This window comes from Phaethon lepturus, unplaced genomic scaffold (assembly GCF_000687285.1).
Source record: "Phaethon lepturus isolate BGI_N335 unplaced genomic scaffold, ASM68728v1 scaffold12999, whole genome shotgun sequence".
Classification (NCBI taxonomy): domain Eukaryota; kingdom Metazoa; phylum Chordata; class Aves; order Phaethontiformes; family Phaethontidae; genus Phaethon; species Phaethon lepturus.
This window is the reverse complement of record NW_010562899.1, coordinates 40,423-56,666: the sequence shown is the minus strand read 5'-3', so window position 1 is coordinate 56,666 and position 16,244 is coordinate 40,423.

Below are 16,244 nucleotides of genomic sequence, written 5' to 3'. Positions count from 1 at the left end.
CAGCCGGGGAGGCCTCCGTGTGACGGCCAGGCCGGAGGGACGCCGGGCAGCCGCGCTCAGGCCCTGTTGCAGGCTGGGCTCGAGGTGGTCCCTGCGGAGCCACCACGGAGCCGAAGGCTCAGGGGTGTCACTTCCAAGGCAGATACTAAAATGAAGAGATTCCTTACATTTTAAAGAAAGACAATCCCTAAAGGCGCATTTGCATTATTGCAAACCCCAGTTTCTACAGAGCCATGTAGCACTGCGCTGTCAGGACGAGCTTGGTGATAAACAAATACAGAGATTAACAAAAAGGGTGTTCATTCGTCTGCAGAAGAAACCTTCTTTGAACTAGTTACTGCTGACTACAGTAAAGATCACTGTTTTCATGTAAAATACATTGAACTTTGAAATTCCCTTTCTGTACCGATACGCTGTTATTCACGTAGGCAAAAAGATCGGCGGTGACACTGCATGTAAAGGATGTCAGCTTTCATCTTTGGGCCTGGTGGTGGAAATGTCAGCTCTGGATTTCAGTCAATGCAATTTCTTTTTGTTGTCAAGTTCCTTTACTAATGCAGGGACCCGTCAGACCTCAACACGTCGAGCAGAAACCATGTTGTGCCACTCCATGCAAAGGCTGTCTTTGGTGTGCTGTCCACCACTTCTCTGGCTGGAACATCTCTCTGTCTTTGAGACTACAAATCTGTGAAACGGGTTGCCAAAAGATGTTGCCCTTTTGTTCAATGCTTTAGAAGGTGTAAGCCTTCGGTGGAGCCCTGCCTTTCTTCTGATCCTCCTTCCCCTCCCCACCACCAAGGCATCAAATCCAGCAGTGTCGTTACACCATGAGTTTGCCATTAAAGACCTTACAAAACTCTGATGACTGATGAAGTCTTTTCTCTGTGAGTAAAATCAACTAAACAGGGATTTTGAGGGGCTCAAGCATAACTACAATGCATGTGGCAAAGGGAACAAGAGGCTTGCATGTCCTGGGCAGTGTTGGTGTGTGGTGGGATAAGCACGGTCTTTGCAGGTGTGAGGAGGGGAAAAGGAATCATCTGAGCTTTGGGCATTGCAGAGTAAGCCTTGCTTTGCAGGACAGGACCCAGAACCGCCACGCGGTTCAGTTCAGCACAGTCTGAGGCAGTGGGTTTGCTGTCAGGAGATGGGAATTGCTGGTAATATTTGTGGATGAGCCAGTATTTCAGACCTCCCAGGTCCTCTTTTGTTTTGCACAGATTAGGGAGATATCTGTTCTAATTAAGAGACATGTAACGATGCTGAAATGAAATCTGGTCATTCTGTTCAACTAATTTTTCTCTTTTAATTGCTGCTTTGACATCTTACCCTGATTTAGCTGAAGGAGGAATGTTGTCAGTCATTACCTTTTGTTGTGAACCTCTGTCTGTGGGTTGAAAAATATCTTCCAGCCTGTGAAAGAGCAAGTTCTTGAACTTAGCACTTTGCCTTGTATTTTTGGCACTTCCCAGGGCATGAGCACTTGGTAGGAGTATGCCAATTACATGCCCTGTGGTGTGTCCAGAGGCCTCAGCATTGGCTCTAAAGCCATTCCTGCAAGCTGGTGGAGTGCCTGCCAGGACTGACTCCCTTGTGTTGATGCATGGTCCCAGCAACACAAGCCCCACAACCTCTTGGGAGATCTTTGTGTATGGTGGAAGCCACTGTGACAATTAGGCTCTGGCTACAGATAGAGCTGCTCTTGTGGAAGAGGTGACAGTCCCAGCATGTGTTCAGCTACTTGGAGCCTGCTCCTGCTCAGGTCTCCTGGGTGGATTTCTTCCTGCGTCAGAAGGTCAAGTGAACTTAAACAATTTAGATAGCAGCTGTCTGCTAATATGGACCTCATCCCAGGGACAACAACCTGCCCTGCTGTGGTGGGGAGCTCCCACACAAGGTCGTGGCTGCAGCTGTAGCTTTTGCCCCAGTTCAGGTCTGTCCACACAGACAGCTCTCCAGAGTTACGTCACGCCTTCCCCAGGTCAAGAAATTGGGATATTCCAGGGCTATGGTAGGTTTTGGCTTTGTATCAAGGAGAAGAGATCCATTAGTTGGTGTTGCCTCTGTAGGCTCCTGCCTAATGTCCTTGCCTCCCACCACAGCTGTCTTCAAGCAGAGGCAGCTGGGAAATGCAAAGTTTACCCCCTCAGCAGCTCCATGTGCTGTTTTAAGGAGCACATCAGATTTTATGCTTTCTGTCTACAAGTCTTTGTGTTCCTTCTTCTCTGTGACAAAGTTCTTGCTTCCGTCACTTGTTTAGTGAGTGATGAAATGCCATAAAAAAGCACATTTATTTCCAATGTCTAGGCGTATGCATCCATGCTTTCCCCCGAGTAGTGCTGTGGTTGTGACACCAAGGCAAGGTTTTTATGCCTTTTATTGGACATACAGAAGGGGATGAAAGCCACAAGCTCTCAAGCTCCCAAGTGCTTCTCCATGCTGAAAGCAGCGATCATATGGGGCAGTCTGACAGCAGGTAATAAATACCAGGTAATACCTCTCCACAACAACCTTACCTTGCTTGTACACCTTTCTTAAGGTATTGCTGCTGTAATGGTGCTATGGAAGAGGCAGTGCTGGAGACACGTTTTTATTTACAGCCTCTAGTAGTGCTAAAGGGCCCAAAAGTGGGTTTCAGCTATGTTCTACCCACCGCAGGGCTCCTTAAGAGCATGTGAAGGGCCGTAGCATGCCATGAGCTTTGAAGCCTTTATGCTTTTGGGTTTGTAGCAGTCCCCTAGAGGTCAGCAGAGCCTAAATTTTGAAGCAACTCAAACCGATGGTAGCATTGCAAAGATGATAAAAGTTTGCTGCTGGCCTGCAAGACCCTCTTTTGCTCTCTTGTAACTTTAACTGTTGCTGGAGAAGGAGTCAGGCTGGGAAAAAAGGAATCGGTGCATGGGACAAAAAGTCCCACTTTGGAGACGGATGGGCTGAGAACTTGCCATGGAGAAAGACCATTGGGAGGAGGGGGCAGACACAGCCTGAAGATACGTGCTGGCACTCTCAAAGCTGCGTAGAGCAGTGGGAGCTGGTGCCTACACCTCTTAGCCACAGTGGTACCCAGCTCTCCTGGGACCATGGCTGGACTGCACTGCATCAGGAGCAATGTCACGTCAGAGTAAGCTCCACTGCAGCCGTGCTTTGTGTGTGCATCCATGCTCCAGTGTTGCAGTGGCATAGCTGCTGGTCACACTGGTCTGCTCCCAGCCGTGAGTTGCTCCCTCAGTGCCACACTGGCCTCAGCCATGCTGCAGCCGCTGACCAGATGTCACCTCTCTGCATGCCCAGATCCTTGCAATCCCAACCTAGCTTGCACAGGCACTTATTTTGCCTGTCACCCCTGCCCAGAAGTGGAAGTGGAGCTGATTTTCCCTGGACCTTCTCAGCTTCTGGGGTTGGAGTGGCCATGTAAAGGAGCCAAGCTGTGCCACGTTCAGATGACTTGAGGCTGACAAGCTGGTCGCAGACAGCCACTCCATGTCCAGTCAGCGTTCCATAGTACCAGCGAAGGGACAAGAGTTTTGGCACAAAGGACTGGCACAGACATAGGCTAAAGGGTGCCGAGGAGGTGATGAGTGGTGAGTCCTACCCTGTGTATGCCAGCAATCCAGGAGTTGGGCTGGACCCCCAAACCAAGACTCCAATTCCTGCTAATCCTCCAATCCCTGCTGCCAGCCCCTGGAAATGAATATGAGCCGGCAGTATGACCAGGTGGCCCAGAAAGCCAACAGCATCCTGTCCTGTATCAGAAATAGCGTGGCCAGCAGGAGTAGGGAAGTGATTGTACCTCTGTACTCGGCACTGGTGAGGCCGCACCTTGAATACTGTGTTCAGTTTTGGGCCCCTCACTACAAGAAGGATGCTGAGGTGCTGAAGCGTGTCCAAAGAAGGGCAACGAAGCTGGTGAGGGGTCTGGAGCACAAGTCCTATGAGGAGTGGCTGAGGGAACTGGGATTGTTTAGTCTGGAGAAGAGGAGGCTGAGGGGAGACCTTATCGCTCTCTACAGGTCCCTGCAAGGGGGTTGTGGCGAGGTGGGTGTTGGTCTCTTCTCCCAAGTAACTAGCGATAGGACGAGAGGAAATGGCCTCAAGTTGTGCCAGGGGAGGGTTAGACTGGATATTAGGAAAAATTTACTGAAGGAGTGGTCAAGCATTGGAACAGGCTGCCCAAGGAAGTGGTGGAGTCACCGTCCCTGGAGGTATTAAAAAGACGTGTAGACATGGTGCTTAGGGCCGTGGTTTAGTGGGCATGGTGGTGTTGGGTTGATGGTTGGACTCGATGTTAGTAAAGGTCTTTTCCAACCTTAATGATTCTGTGAAACAGCCCTGCAGCTAGCAGCCCTGGCTGGGAGACCCGAAACCGGTGCTGCATTTGCTTGCAGGGCACTGTGATCGCATGCGTTACTTTTCTTAGTAATGAGAAAATCAGTTACCGTGAGTGGATGTGAGCTTGCGTTCACCCTACATACTGCTCACCCTCTCCCCAGCTACAGCTGCAGGCTAAATAACTGGGAGTGCAGTTGGCAAAATATGCCTCTCTCTCACCAGTTTTTCTCCCACTCAGTGCACCCAGGACTGTGGCTGCCTGTTGTTTAGCTGGCCACCCTCCAAGCACAGCTTTCCATTTCTCTCTGCGTCCCTTAAGGATAACCATACGCTCAGCTCCAGCAAAGCCATTTGATGAGAACTGAAGCTTGCAGGCTTCATGCAGGAGGACGTGTTGTACTGGAAACACAGCGATTCACACAGAAAAACAGTACCAGTTTTTATCCCATCACATTGTCCCTTTTGGTTGATAAAATAAGGAAATTTTTATATTGGGTCCTCTTGAAGGTGTTTTTTTTATTATTCTATTACTTCTTGTTTGCTGTATTTTTGTGTCTGCAAAACCTTTACCAGGGAAGGTTTTGAACTGCCTGTGAGTCATGTAGCAGCAATGAGGAGTGGCAGCACAGGGCTGTGGGAGCCAAACATGCAAGTTTGTGCCCCACTTATGGCTCATGACAAAGGCTGCTGGTGGGTCACCACCCAGCTATCCATGGATTTCCAGGCTACAGTGTCTAGGGTGGCCAACCATGATGCTGGTCATGTCTCTCCTCCATGTGCTGCTGGCTACAGGAAGTGTATGCTTTAACCTTGTTAAGTCCAGCTCTGGTTTTGAGACTTCTTGAGCCTTCTGAAGTCAGTGTGGCAGACCGCAACCAAATTATTTACGCAAAGCCTAAATTACAAAGCACAGACCTGTGGACCCTACCTCACCTCCATGAAATGTCAGAGCTTGAGGGCAAGACAGCTTTACGGATGCAACAAGCCATGAGCTGGAGATGTAAAGGGGGATGATGAAGTGCTTACTGAAACCACTCAAACTGCAGCAGGACCTCCTTCCCCCCAGTCCCACTGCATGGGTGTGTGTTTTACCAGCTCTGTGGGATAGCAGGAGGCACCTTTCTGGGAACCACCACAGCAAGGCTCTTGCTGAATTCCTTTAGGCTTTGTCAATGTGCAGTTTCTTTGTCGAGTCATCCAAAAAAGGGAGGGAGGGCACTACCTGCAGAACCGGTTATGCAGTCGCTAGCCAGGCTGCATCAGCGCTCCCTGAACCCTGCCAAGCACACATGAGCCGTTCATTAGGTAACTGGCCCCACGCAGCGTCCCTTGTAAAAGATAGATTGCAGCACAGCAGCAGGTGGGCAAAGGCGCACACCACCAGCCCCAGGGAACCTGCTTTCATGCATCAGTGCGCAGAAGAGCTCGAGGGAAATTAAGGATAGACTTACCATCTCTGGGGTCTTCAGAAGTGCATAGAAGGTGGTGGAGATAGCAGCTCAAAACTGGGGCAGGGGGGATGTTTTTGGGGGGGGGGGGGAAGGCATCTTTGTTACTGTGGAAACCAAGCAATGAAGAGCAGCTTGTTACTTCTCTTGCTTCACAGGGGGGATGCTGACATGGTCAGCCCTGGAGGAGCAGTGGCAGTGACCTCAGGCCAGCAGGCTGCAGCTCGAGGCAGGGGGAAAGAGCCCAGGAGGAAGCATCTGGGAGGTCACAGACCCTACCTCAAAGTGGACTGTGGTTTAGGAACTGGCAGCGTACCTGAGACAAGGAAAGGGAATGGTAAAGAGGAGATACGAGAGACCTGAGACCAGGAAGAAGGCATCATAGCAAGGGACTGGTGGAGAAGAGGATCAGTTTGACCTGTGATGGGACTGGAGAAGGCCTTGTGACAGCCAAGTGCAGCCTGTCTGGGCCAGAGTGGGCAAAAGAAATGGATGTGGAGACATAGCAGCATCTGATGGAAAAAAACACGGAGGGAAACATGGCTATAGCAAGTGCTTGTGAACAGCAATCACGGGACCTCTTCTTCCTCCTCACCATCCCCCAGAGCTGGTGGTCTGGTCCTGCACCAGCCACTGTGGGCTCTGGGAGCTGCAGCCCACCCATGGCCACCTCCCCTGTCACTCAGCTGCTTCTGCCTTTGCAAAAACAGCATTGGCAGGACGCAAAATCCTTGTAATTAAGTACTAGCCTGCTGCCACGATGCTCCACACCCAGCACACTGAACAGAAAGGGCTATTCACTGCTGTGTGAAGCACTTCTACAGCTCTGTGGCGTAAGTCCCCCGTACCCTTGGCACAGCTTGTCACCACGTTTGCACGGTTCACAGACTTGTACATGTGACTGCACTATTGGTGATTTCACCACCAACTGTTCTTTCAGAACAATAAAAATCATGTTTTCCTTCCTAATAAAAGTTTCTTTCCTCCAAACCTTGGCCCTGCAGCACGGTTGTTTGTACAATGTATGGCAAGCCTTGCCCATAGACAAGGGACCTGCCCAGGCCTGCAGGTCCCTGTGCTCACCCAGGCTGAGGCCTGAGAATTAATGGGACAACGATGCTAGGAGTTAATACAACCAAAGCAAAGTGACTGAGTCACCTGCAGTGGCCTGACACGCGCTGTTGTGTTGGACATTTAGACATGCAGGCAAATTGTACAGAAGACATGAATAACATGTTCCTGACTACTACCAGTGAAGCCAACATGTCTGATGGGCTGCTCACGTGGTCTTGCAGGTCCCTGAACCTGTGCTCTCCTTTGCTTTTGCAGCTGCTGTTTGGCAGAGTAAAGCTTCCAGTCAGAACCTGTCACCTACTGTTCATTTCTCAAAATGCGTGCACCACTCTTGCCTGGCAGCGGTACTTACTTAAATAGTGTCAATCTGCAATCCCAAATATCCCATAAAATGACTTGTTAGCCCTGATAACAGCGGAGAGCTTCCAAAGAGAAGGGGAAGACTGCTGGTATCACCAACATTCGTATTAGCTATGCTGGCAAACAAGCCTCTTACATTAAGGAAAACAGATGAGAATTCCTGAAAAATTTCAAGCAGCCTGAATGTCTCCAAATTGAGCCCGTTTTGCCTTGCTAAACTTAGCACTAGAGCACAATGAAAAAATTGCTGTTTCGATAGGTGACCATTGAGGGACAGTGTGAACTGCAGCTGAGAGGGATGGGGATGCCCTGTGGTGCTCCCATGCAGTCCTAACCATCAGTAACTACTACTGCTGATGACCGTTGAGTCTTACAACATGTGGTAGCAGCAGAGTACACAACCATTACTCACCTGTCCAGCAGCCAGCCTGCACAGATGAAGTTCACCAGAGCCGGCCATTTGTAGCTGGACCTGTGGACTTCATGGCAGTCGTGGCCACATGCTTCTGAATGGACAACCACACTCTCAGAGCTATGTGCTCTACTGTCAACTCCACTGTTGACCCCAAGAACTGGTCACAGTTCACAACCTCCCTGATGAACAACACAACCCCTCCTAGCTAAGGTGTGCATTTCTCCATGAAGTCTCCTTTGAAAGGTCCTCTGTCCCTTTCCTCTCTTTCAGCTGCAAGTGCTGCTGCTGCTGCTACAGCAAGCTGTAGCCAACACAGGCTGGCCAGAGGAACAGGTCAAACACATCATGAGGAGCCACTGCCTGCAACCAGCGAGCAGCAACATTGCATGTGGAGCTGTCTTGGCCACAGCAACACACCAGGACTTTGCAAAGTCCCTGGCAGTCCCTGAGAAGTAGGAGAACATGGGAGTCCAAATAGGTCTTGCAGAGTTTGACCTGCCAGATGTGCAATGTGGACCCTCCTGGCTATTTTCTCTTTCATACCCTATTGGTACCGTATGAGAGACTCCATGTCAATTAGGCCTGACTCACCCATGGAAGAAAATCCTACATGGGGAGGAAACAACTTGATGCAGTGACTGATTCTGTGTGGAAGCAGCAAAAGCCTGGTTTAATTTCCCTCTTCTTCTGTGACTGTGTGCATTCCTTTGATGCCGTGTGACATATTCTTGCGTTCATGCCATCAGGGTTACCTCAGAAATGCAAGTACCTTCTTTATTTCTTAAAGTAAATAAATACGTGTTTGGTGGCAAAGTGTAGGGAGTGGAAGTACTCCAGGTCTGCAGGTGGGCTGTTACTGAGGACACCCACTGGGTTTGCATCCCCTGGGAATATGCTGGGCAGGACAAGCTTAGTTCCTCTGCAGTGGCTCTGACCCCCTGGCGAGTTAGCACTCAGGGTATTAAGTAGTGCCACTGGGTTTGTTTACTGATAAACTTGGTAAGATGTGAAATCTGTGTGAAATGACAGCACATGGTTAAAGCTGATTTTACTGACATAGCTCAGTGGTTACGAGAGCCCCATAAAAGAGGAAAATCCCAGTCTCCTGTTGAGCTTAATTGGTGAACCTGCGAGCTGATTTTCATCCAGCTCCTGACACTCTTTTTGTCCATCTAACCAACTGCTTCACGGCTGCACAGAGAACTCCTAAAGATGTTCTGGCGAAGCCTTTTCTTCTGTCTTCAGGATTTGCTGGGTCATGGAGTCCCCGTCATGCTGCCCTGGCATGTGTACGTGACCGACAGAGGTGCCTTGGGGAGCAGACGACAGGGATGCGCCTTGAATGACCTGGCTCTGATCCAGGAGGACTGGACAACCTGCCTCAGAGCCTGGGCAAAGGCTAGGGTGAGAAGCCACATGCCGACCAAACCCTGCTGGAGCCAGGAGCTGGGCAAGCTGCTGTGGAGGCAGAGCTCACCCACCGCTCTGCGAAACGATGTCTCTGTGTGGAGGTGGCACAGACATGCGCTGTGTGCCAAGGCAGGCAGCCCGGCATGACTCCGTATCCCCCAGCTTGCCTGCTCCCTCCTACACCAGCGTAGGAAGTTTTGTCCCCAGCCCTGCCCTTAATCACTTATTCCTGGCCTCTGGCCACGGTTTGTGGCTCCAGGTGCCTCTGGTACAACTACCTGCAGAACTGCACTGTGAAATGAGCTGGGTTAAAAACCAATGAGGGCAACCAGGTTTCTGGTTTCTTCTGAAGGGCTGTTTTAAACCTCAGCCATGTTAGCCGCTCATTTACAGTTGCTTCAACTTGAGGAGCAGGGGATGACAGCACAAGGGGACGGGATGGGGACAGGATGAGTGGGAACATCTTTGGTTGGTTTTGCTGCCAAAGCTGGCAAAGCAACATCCCTACATCTCAGCCTCGCTAGAAGCTCTCTCTACTCTTCCTGGGCTCCATCACTTTGCTGGCAGATTCCTACATTGCTTGAAGGAGTTGCATTTCCCGTTAGGGAGTAAATGGTTCACGTAGTTTGGCATTTATTCTGTCACGGCATATGTGGGACTATCATTAACTTTAACAGGAATGACACATCCATCCAGCAGAGAATAATCTGCTTAATGGCTAAATAGGAAAGCTGTGTACATTAAATTGCAGGCAGCTAGTCAGCTTCGTGATGTAGTTTTCCCTCTGATAAAATTGAGACTAATTTCAAAACAGGAAATTAATTTTCCCTCTTTTTATTCAATGGGTGCCATAAATACAAACCCATAGAGGTCTCTGCTGTAAGTGATGTATTTCTAGGAGGGGACGTGCCATAGATGGCTTAACGTAACACCAGCTTCTGGATTTGTTGGACTGATGGCTTCTAAAGTGGCAGATAGCCTGGGACAACATGTGTCTCAGCTCACACCCTGTGCCAACCCATGAACAGCTTTTACAGGCTGAACTCAAGCATTCAAAGTTTCTCCACTGGAAAGCAGGAGAGCAAGGTGGTTTGAAAGAAGGGTGAAAAAATGTAGATGGATGATAAGGTACTCACAGAATCACAGAATCACTAGGTTGGAAAGGACCTTCAAGATCATCAAGTCCAACCATTAATCCAGCGCCACCATGTCCCCTAAACCATGTCCTGAAGCGCCACATCCACACGTTTCTTGAACACTTCCAGAGATGGCGACTCCACCACCTCCCTGGGCAGCCTGTTCCAATGCTTGACCACCCTCTCGGTGAAGAAATTTTTCCTAATATCCAATCTAAACCTCCCCTGGCGCAACTTGAGGCCATTTCCTCTTGTCCTATCGCTAGTTACTTGGGAGAAGAGGCCAACACCCTCGTCGCCACAACCCCCTTTCAGGTAGTTGTAGAGAGCGATAAGGTCTCCTCTCAGCCTCCTCTTCTCCAGACTAAACCCCAGTTCCCTCAGCCACTCCTCATAAGACTTGTGCTCCAGACCCCGCACCAGCTTCGTTGCCCTTCTTTGGACACGCTCCAGCACCTCAACATCCTTCTTGTAGTGACGGGCTCGATTTGCAGAGGTATAAGTTACCACCAAGTATTTAGCTGTTCTCAAGAAGAGAGTAAAATCTTGGTGCATTTCATCAGAAAATTGAGATCAGTTGTACTTAAGCCCATAATATACTTTCAACAATGAAAGTTCTGGCTACAAGTTTGCATAAATAAGGGTCAAAGGTCTTTGTTATGCATTTCAATAAATGAAATGGAAATACAGCTAGGGAAAATGAGAACTAAGGAAAAGAGTCAGTAGGGATCCAACAGCAGCAAGGCTTGGGACTATCATTTGAACTGCTGCCTTCTCCATTACACATTCAGCTCTGCAGTAGATGTACAGCGGTGTCTGTTTTTCAGTCGAGTGCATGTACCACTGCACTGCCAACCAGGTTTTGAAGAGTGTGTGCAATAGGCAGCCCCTGCGTGCACAGCAGCATTAGCAGATGATAGCACCCGGATGGCATGCACATTTTTGGAGACAGTCTAGCTCAAGCGGGACTTCATTCTGCATTTGGCCATTAATTTCTCTCCAGCCCTGCTCCTCTCAGTTGTGCCAGTGAGACTATTTGTCAGGACCCACAACAAACAGGACTGGAGACTTGATTTGTGTTAAAAACAACCTCCTGTACAGAAGAGGTTATTTCTAACCCAGGCTGGTTCACCTTTTGGCCTCACATCAGGAGCTGACGGAACAAGGGAATTTTTCTATGGGGCAATGAAAAGCAAGGGAAGAAGCCACTGCTCAAAGAAATGTGAGTCGAATGACTGCCTACGATGACAGTCTGTCAGTCCTGTACGTGCTTCACTGCTGTTTGTTTATGGACAAGGATGTTCATCGTGAGTTGTGGCTAACCCTGAACTGCAGGTGGAGGTTACACATGGACAACAACGAATATTGAAGTACTTGAATTCACAACTGTGTTAATTAATGAATATTAAGGTATCATTAAAAGTGCAAGAACTGAATTGAAGCTCCTTTTTGTTGTCTCAAGGTCACAAAAGGACCTGGAGAAATCAGGACAAAGTGTGTTTCCCTCCCTACAAATTCACACATCACCATCCTCATCATTCCCACTGGATAAGCTCTTATCCCACTGCTGGCCACCAAGCAGCTCTCAGCTGCTGAAAGAACATACATCAGGCCAGATGTGTGGGACCTACATCTAGGTTCATCTGGGTTAGAATGAACCCCTCGGCCCCAGCAGCTCCCCTGGAGCCAGGAGACAAGTTTGAGGTGGAGAGGAACAAGACCCAGCTTCCCTGACCCCCCTCCTAACTCACCCGCAAGCCTGGGGTGCAGCTCAGGCTTCTCCCCAAGAGGAGCAGCTCAGCTCTGGTTAACTGGGAATGCACCAGGCTCATACTAAAGCGTGGGCAAACCAGAAGCCAAAGGAATATCATCCTTGATATTTTGTTTAAACAACAGTTTCCCGTATAAGCCATATATGCTACAGCCCAATAATTAACAGCTTGTTGATTATGTCTGGGGTGGATAATACATTGTGTCCTGTCTTCTCTCCCCATCCTGAAGAAGGAGGTACTGTGAGTGCCTTTCAGGGCTGCCACTAGCTCCTAACATGGGCTATGCCCAGCACAGATTACACCAAAAGAGGATAAAAATCCACTGTGAGCAAGTACCTTAGTCCTCTCTCTGTCCCCTTGTCTCCAATCTGTCTTTGCAGCTTCCAACCTCCCATGGGGAAAGGAGCTGCAGCGTAACTCCTTCGCTCTTTGCCCCATCCTGGCCGCTCCCGGGGCAGCGAGGAGGGAAGCCGGAGCCAGGGTGGTCCCATCCGGCCCCTCCTCAGCTGCTGCAGCCACAGCCCTTCACCCCGCAGGGGCAAAGCTGCTGGGCGCTGCAGTGCAAAGCCAGGGGAACAGAGAAATTGGTGCCTTGCAATTAATATACAACCTGGCTTCTCTGACGTTTCTGTGAAAATGTAATCATCTCAAATGCTACTGCCTCTATCACCACTTCTGAAATAAAATTTTCCTCCTGGAAAGCATTTTTCTGCCCAGCATCAGGACAAGAAAGCTCACCCACAAAGCAGAGGCTCTTTAGAGCTTCAGATTATGAGTAGTGGCTCTTCTTAACACAAGTAACAGGCAGCATTCATAAAAAAAACCTTAGCATGGGAGCAGGGTTGAGCTGAGAACATGGATATTCTGCTGCTTAAAGAGTACTAGCCTGGCACAGACTTATCCTGGCTTCTGCGGCTGCCCAATACAATTTAAAGAGAGGAAGAGGGAAGATCCAATGAAGAAGGAATGGGGTTTTGGCTGGTGGACGCACTGGATACAGGAGACCTTCACAGATACTGCTCCTTGTTCCCAGGGGAGAAGGAGCTCAGGGTTGCAGGTGGCTTTGGGCAGTTTGCAATTGCAAGGAATCGTATTTTATTTTTCGCTTGTGGCCAAGTCAGCTGCTGTATTCAAAAAAGACCATGAGCAAAATCGGTGCTGGACACGGCTATGATATGGGGAGAAGAAACCATGCAGTAGTACATCTGCTCCCCTGGCACACAGCCCAGCACGTTAACCAGCAGTGTTGGGGAAGAGGAGGGAAGGGAAGAAAGAGCTTCCAGAGGCTTCCCCGTTCTCACGACGAGCCTTTCTTGGGCAAAATCTTCCCATGCTGGGTGAGTTTGTGCATCCCTGTGCAACACACTCTTAAGACGTATGATTAAATGGGTTCCTGAATAGGAGCAATCTCAAGTGTGCATTTATAGGCTTTAGTCCTCATCTGTTACCTGGTACCTGCGAAAGAGCAGGGTGTAAGATGCTCGAGGGAGCGTGTGGGGGGACGCAGTTACCAGGCTTGCCAGCCTGTGCAGGCATACCGGGAGGTAGCCAAGCAGGGCCGTGAGTTCTGGGAGCTTCCCCAAGGATGCCCTGGGGTTGGCAGCAGCCAGAGCAGCAGGACCCTACTCTTCTTCTGAGTAACAACCTTTCTTTGCCGCAGGGAAGCAGATCCCACTGTGCTGCCTCATCCCGCTCGTCCTACCAGCTGCTGGAGACTGCAGCAAGGGGAATCCCAAAGGCAACGATTTTGGATCTGAAACCTCCTGACCCCCACCAGCCCCTTGCTAGAGCTGCACGAGCTCTCACACATGCTGGCAGTCCCCAGGGACATTAATTGTAGGATGGATTGGGGTCTTGCAGTGTGAGTGCTGAGGGAACTATTTCTTTGACTGTATTTCTCTGCTGCCGCCATGGAGGGGAACCGATCTCTGCCTGGGAGCCCTGTGTGCAGTCACTGTGTCAATATTTAATCATGGTAATTAGTAACAGGCTGGGTGGCTCAGGAATTCACAGCTCAGCATTTACCTTGTTCACCTCACCCACCTTTTGGGCACGTAAGGGATATGTCTATGGTAGAGAGAAGCAAAGGCTCATGTAAATGTAGCTGCCCCATTTTTTTGGTAAACATTTTATTTATAGGCTTTCACAAATGCATCTTCCTTTTGCTCTGGTGGCACATGACGCTGTAAACCTAGGAACAGAACTGCATTCCAGGTCAAAACAAATTATTTTTGTACCTAGCTCATGGGCAGCTGCCCTTTGCTACCAGCATTTTAAGGCTTGTTAAACACATCACGGACTGGTGGCAGTGCAGAAAGCAGCCTCTTTCCTCTGAAAACTCGAGTAAGGCAAGAGCCTGCATGCCTCACATAGCTCTATCCCTGCACTACAGCAGAGCAGAACACGCATCCAGTTATGTCGACCAATGCCCTGCACCTCTCCCAAAGGCATCAGCTACCAGGAGTGGGTTCTCTCTCTCTTAAGGCACGAGGTTCAGCCAGCAGACTGGGGATAGCTGCTTCTGAAATGTTTAGGGATTTCTGTTCAGGAGAGTTATAAATTAAGCTCTCCTTGAGGACTTTGTAAATCAGATCCAAGGCTGCCTGCTTTGAAGCGGCTTTCCAACACGGCAGAAGGACTCTTACTCGTGGTGTACATGAACTAGAGCTCCAGGATATACCGATTTTTCGGCTCTGAAAGTTCAAGTTAATAGGTGTATTAAAATGAAAGGCAAATGCAAAGAGTTGCAAGGGGAACGGGCAATAAAATGGCAGATAAAACTTAACATTGATAAATGTTTCTGGGATTCTCTTTCCTGCAAAACAAAAAGCGCAAAGGGGGATACTAAAGGTTTGTAAAGTCGTGAGTGATGTGAAGGTGAAGAGTGGGAGAAAGGTTTTCACTTTTTCCTGCGATACAGGAGGTAAGGGCCATTACAAGAAACTAGCAGGAGGCAGGTTCAAATAAGTGAAAGGTGTTTCTTCACCCAAAACGTACTCAAGTGGTGGAATATGCTACTTAACACAGGAGGATGTGGGTGCCCAAAGTTTAGCTCAACTAGGCAAATTTGTAAAACAGCTTTATGGAGAGACCTGAAATGGCTGTAGTGTCCCCCTATCCTCCTTTTAGCCCATTCTCTTTTTAGTGGTAGAGGAGAAGCTGCACGCAGCCATCAGAACAGGAGCTGCGAGTCCTGAACTGGAGAGACCTGTCATCCAGGGAAGCAAAATTAGCTGGTCATGTAACAGTGATGGACTGAAAACATACATCTCCATCACATATTGAAGCCTCTGTTGTCAGTGCTTACTGCATAACGGAAGATAGTTACTGGGTCAATGTCCCCTCCTCATCCATCCTCACCCTGTCCCATCTCTCCACCAGGACACTGGTCACACCACATCAGGTGTCTGGCATATATGGGTGTTTGACAGGCGATACACGTTTGAGTTGGACACACCACTCACCAGTCTCAGCCCTCCACAGAAATACGCATCAGTGGGCAAAGTACTGATAACAGTGCTCCAAGACACACGGTAAGCCAGGCTCCTGCTTTTTTAGAGTGCAAATACTGCAAGATATTGCAAATACAGAGCGATCAGCCTCTCTCCTGCTCCTGCCCAAAGGTGCTGGCCTGTGGGACCACAGGCTGGGAGAAGGTCTATGGCACGGTGGTGTAGCAAAGGGGGCAGCAAGGCAGAAGGGAACCAGCTACTTGCCTCTCCCCTTGCACATCTGTACTGATCTGTTCTTCTCTGTGATACCTGGTGAGATCCACCTACCACCAGAGCACTGGCCTGCCCACTGTCTCGCACCATGCAGAAGATACTCAAGATAGCATTATCACCTTTCTTTAATGCCTGTGTGCACATGCTAGTGCATATGCATTCGCTACGGTCATGTAAATACCTACATATGTATTTTTATATAGATATAGATAGCTATTTTGGGTCTGCTGTGTTCCGAGGAGGTGAGGATTTGGAAAGGGCCTTTTTTCCCCAGGGGAGGCAATTAGTCTACCTATTTTAATAAGGGCTGTATCCTGCTGTGCCGGCAATCAGTGAGAACGACTGCCACAACAGCCGAGCGGTGCAGCTGGCGAGCATTTGGCTTAATCATTTTTCGACAGGACCTGGTCTCTGTGGAACATTCACAAATAATTAACCCTGCTGGGGGTGCGGGACCCAGCTCATTGCTGCAGATCCACAACAAAACAGACAACAAAACCCCAACCAAATCCCAAATCTTTTCTAATCAGTGGCGTAAAGCTTCCTACTAAACCGAGCTCAGAACGGAGCTTCTT